This window comes from Electrona antarctica (genome assembly GCF_951216825.1).
Source record: "Electrona antarctica genome assembly, chromosome: 9".
NCBI lineage: Eukaryota > Metazoa > Chordata > Actinopteri > Myctophiformes > Myctophidae > Electrona > Electrona antarctica.
Genome location: NC_136790.1, coordinates 27,653,822 through 27,658,938, shown reverse-complemented (window position 1 = coordinate 27,658,938; position 5,117 = coordinate 27,653,822). Strand labels below are relative to the sequence as shown.

Sequence of the window (5,117 nt, the reverse complement as noted above, 5' to 3'; positions counted from 1 at the left end):
CACATTAACATTAATTACACAATCATTTGGAGGATTCCAGGGCCGACCTCCTCGCATCTGGAGCAGCCAGCTGCAGGCCTGCTGGTATGGACCTGTTTTATAAGACTATGCAGAGAATGCACACCAGATAAATACCCACATCACTTCTTTCATTTTGGCCCCCTCCTCTCTCCATGCATTTCTTTCTCCTATAGCCTCTGTTTTCCAAATGTGTCTGTGATTGACTGAATTAAAGGAGAGAAGTACAGGCTGTTTAGCATGCCGTGGACGATGGGAGCTTCCCCACTTGGATGGACGAGAGATGCTCATGAGCCTGATTCGATACTTAATGATGGCTGTTAATACTGATTTTGTCCTTCTGTGGGGCTCGACGCATACAGAGGGAGCAGCTATGACCTATATGACCTTCGCAAACAAAGCTTTGTTGATTGACCTCACAAACGTATAGCAATGTTACGTTACTGCCCCCACTGTACAGCATTTATTTACCACAGTATGTGCATAGTCTATCTACCTACAAGTCACAACATGCTATTAGAAGATAATGTGAAGAGGAAAAGAGAGAGAGAGGGAGAGAAAAGAGGAAGAGAGAGAATGAAAGAGAGAGTGAGAGAGGAGGGTAAGTAAGAGTAAGTAAAATAGAGATAGAGATCAACAGACACATACAGAGAGAGAGAGCATCTCAGTCTGATGGGCTGTGTGAGACAGAACACAGAACACAAGACGCTCCTCTGGAGCCCTGAGCTCCTGATGCGTCAACACCCCCCTGACGCACGCACGCACGCACACACACACACACACACACACACACACACACACACACACACACACACACACACACACACACACACACACACACACACACACACACACACACACACACACACACACACACACACACACACACACACACACACACACACACACACACACACACACACACACACACACACACACACACAATCCCAATGGCAGCTCACATCCTGGGGCCCCAAACCTTCTGAGATAGGGGTAAGGGGTGTGAGTGGCGAACGCAAGCTATCCTCTAAAGCAGCCACGCTATTCTACTACTACTACTGATAGAGAGATTGATTCCTGAAAATTACAATGTCATGCACAATAGACAGGAGGAAATATTACCACATTTCAGCCTTGTCTTTGCTTTCACTATACAGATGACATACTACAGATGTCAAACTACACAAAACTTACTGGACTATAAGACTGGATACTGCACAGGACTTCTGTTCAGGATTATCTTTATCTTTGAATAGAAGCATGCAGTCATCCGTGTTCAAGTTCTCGTTTCCTTATAGCAATGACCGTAACACAGAGTTAAAGGAACATTAAAAACAACAAAACAACAACAACGGGTGATCTAACTAACCACAGCAACTAAAACAAAACAATAAGTCCTTTCGTAACCTGTGGGCAAATGATCCCTTGATGAAGTACTCACCATGCCTCTCTCAAATGAGCCTCTATTCCACCGGTTCACAGAGTGCACCTGTAGTGCTTTTCTCTCCTTCTCAAAAAAAAAAAAAAAAAAAAAGAACACAAAAAAACAAACAAGGCAACCCGCACAGCTTTCAGTTAATTATTAAGCCAATTCAATACAGCATTCTCCCTCAATGCACGGACTGCAGTCTGGTGAATGATTATGTGTTTACCTTCCACAAGGGCTTGCTTATTTAAAGCAATCTTCAGTTCCAGCCGTGTTACTGCAGCCTCCTTGCCCTACGGACACAAGACAGAGAATTGGTTCTAGTTATATGAAATAATTACCACCATAGACCCAAAAAAAGAAAACAACACCTGCCATCTCTATTCACAACAACACAATTCGAAGAGTCAGAGAAAAAATAACTAAATAAAAGGTATATTGGGAAGAATGAACCAGTCCGCCCACTGCTTGCTGCAGCTATTGATCAGAATTCATAGCAAATACACACAGTATCATACGTGTGGACGTGTGGTGGGATATCATCAGCAGGACATCGATGCTGTTGTTTTGCCTGTTTCTACACGGTGTGTACACAAGTCAGTGTGTTCCTCTATCCAGGGCACCGCCGGTGGCCCAGGATGACAAGAGAAGAAGTGGCCCTTCCTGCTGTAGCCTACTCCTCTGGTCACTGTCAGCCACGTCCCAGACATTTCCATCTGCCTGATAAGTAGTGCTACGCTCACGATAGACGATAAAACAACACACAATAACGAACGAACAATGGAGCGTGTTGACAGTTTATTTGCAAGACAAAAACTTTTGTTTTATATTCCTCCCCTGCAGATCATGGGATGCCTGGCTTTCATGAGAGCAGGAGTCACAGATGGCCCCACCTGGTGGTGGACTAATACCTCCGCCTGGTCCTCACATGCAACTCCCATAGAGTAGAACACCCCCCCCCCCCCCCTCCTCTCCACCCCCTGCTCAGCATGTAGCATTCCAAACTGAGCACTCAACCCAGGCAAGGAATGATGAAGGGAGAAAAAAAAATGCAACAAAAATCTTATTTTTTATGGTAAACTGAGAAGTGACTATGGGGCCAATATCTCAGGTGCATTTGAATAAAAGCATTAAAGCATATCAAAATAAGAAAGAAAGAAAGAAAGAAAGAAAATAAGAAAGAAAGAAAGAAAGAAAAGAAAGAAAGAAAGAAAGAACAAAATCCACGTGCGCGCACACACACACACACACACACACACACACACACACACACACACCCTCCAGACTCGCTCGCTGTTCTTTTGGGGCCGTTTAACATTTGGCAGTCAAAAACTGTGGCCAGGCGCGTTGTGTGCAGATTTTAAGTGTTTATCTAAAGCAGGCTGTGCATAGATAAAAACATGCGCTGGCTGAGCCTTGCCCGGTTTTCAGCATTAATTATGTGTTAAATGCCCTCGTTGAAAACGCGAGTCAACATTCAACTCACTCTGAACTCCGCCGTGGGGGTCGAACCATCATCGAAAATGGACCGTTCCCACACAAGTCCCCTATTATTCTGATTCATTACCTTTCAATTAACATATCATCAATGGCATCATAAATCAATAGAAAGCGATGACAAATGACAGATATTTTCTGTTGCATACTACTAAACATCATTAATCCCCATCACCTGAGAGTGGCCCGGGGAGCTAAATGAGTTTACCCAATGCATAACATCCATTTAGATAAATGTTCTAGCATTGTAATGATGGAGATTTGTATGGAGGTAGAGGGGCTTGAAAAAGAAGGCAACAACAGAATCCTCACAGCAGCTGTGTGCTTGTTTTCTCCTCCAAAACATAATGTCATATTGTAATACCTAAAGAGATAATTGTCTCCATTTCAAAATTCACAGGGCTGCAATATTGCCATTTAGATCAGCGGGAGCCGGGAGGGAGGGGGGAAGAGAGCGCAGGATGAGAACAAACGAGTGCACGTTGCTTTGGCCCAGGCGGGAGAAGAGAGCCCATCACATGCTGAGATTTTAGGCAAGAGAAGAACTCCCTGGTCGGGATAATTACCCTCAATGTGCACGCTCAGTGAGACACCCGGGATAATGCCCCATTTATACTTGGTTGTGCACCTTGTCACACAGCGGAAATAGCTGATTTACAAACTCACAACACATCACTCTGCAACACGTTGTGAGCTTGGGAATCAGCTTATTTTGGAGCACGGCACTGGCACGCAAATATAGTATAAATCCCCCTTAAGGAATCAAAATGCAGCCAAAGACAACAGCAACCCAATGTGTGAAATCATAGAGGAGGATGTACTGTATACAGTAAGTGGGAAAAGCATGTCAGTTATGTACATAGCTATAGAATGTCCATTTTTGTATGGAAATGGAGTTGGCTCTATTTGAGTAATTGTGGAAAAACACACAAACTGTATTTTCAGATGGATTTATGTTTTGGCTATGAACTATCAGGGTTACATTTGAATGTGAACAAAGACACATTTTATTCTGTGCACAAACTAGTGAAGTGGACTCATATCAGTCCCATTCACTGTGTGTGTGTGTGTGTGTGTGTGTGTGTGTGTGTGTGTGTGTGTGTGTGTGTGTGTGTGTGTGTGTGTGTGTGTGTACGCGCGCGCACACACACACACACTCACACGTGCGCATGTGTGTCATCACATTAATTTGTGTTTGTGTGTGTGTACAGTATGCGTATGCGTGTGTATGTGCGGTGCGTGCATGTGTGGTGAGGCATAACTGCTCCACAATATACTCTCTAGTCTCTAGTCCCTAGTTTGTTATCAGTGGCTGTGGCTTTGTTGTAAGATCACATGTTCAAAATATGAATTAATACCCCTCCACTGAAATGCACCCAATCCCAACAAAAGGCCCTGCAGCCACTCTGGAACGCCACTTCAGCCCGTCTAATGGACAGGCTCTCCTATCTCTCTCTCTCTCTCTCTCTCTCTCTCTCTCTCTCTCTCTCGCTCTCGCTCTCGCTCTCGCTCTCGCTCTCTCTCTCTCTCTCTCCCCCCCCCCCCCCCCCCCCCCCCCCCCTCTCTCTCTCTTCATGCCAAGCAGGGAAAAAAACGAGGGGTTCCATGAATATTTACCACTAAGTAAAGTTTTTCCATTAATTACTCTGAGCATGCTTAATACTATATCTGTGGCTACTTCTGTGGCGGCTCGTTAATGAACTTTCACACATCAGATTCATTACCATATTAATTAATGCTCAACTCGATGGCTGTCCAATAGGATGCTGCCAGACTTGTCTCCTGGTCCTTTCCGGTCACTCAGTGATGGCACCCGAATCAATCTACTGTATCAATTTACAGTATCATGCCATAGTTACAGAGTAAAAAAACAAACAGCACATGAAACAACAGTATTTCTCAAAGCTGAATGTACAGTATAAATAAGAGGGCGTAGTAGAAGGACTCAGTGATATCTATATACAGGGCCATTGGTGTTTGTTTTTAGGGTGTGTGCAGGAGATTTTCCAAGTCACTGTCTGTGCTCTGGAACACAGGAAAATCTAAAGCATGACTCACTTTCTCAACAAACGCAGCTGCTTGCTTACTGTACATGTGATCTCCTAAAGGGGCTGACTGCACATTATTTTCTCCCTCGTTTCTCTCACACTTTTATTAAGACGGACTTATTCAATGA

The 5,117-nt window shown here is 44.2% G+C and overlaps 1 long non-coding RNA gene across 1 annotated transcript in view; it reads right to left on the bottom strand.

The window, feature by feature from the left end:
- Nucleotides 1–1,668: 1,668 nt before the first annotated feature.
- The window catches only part of LOC306929386, a 51,822-nt gene continuing 48,373 nt past the window's right edge, over nt 1,669–5,117 (bottom strand). The window contains exon 3 of the long non-coding RNA XR_013790778.1: nt 1,669–1,737. This is a non-coding gene — a long non-coding RNA (uncharacterized lncRNA). The remainder of the gene's footprint in view (nt 1,738–5,117) is intronic.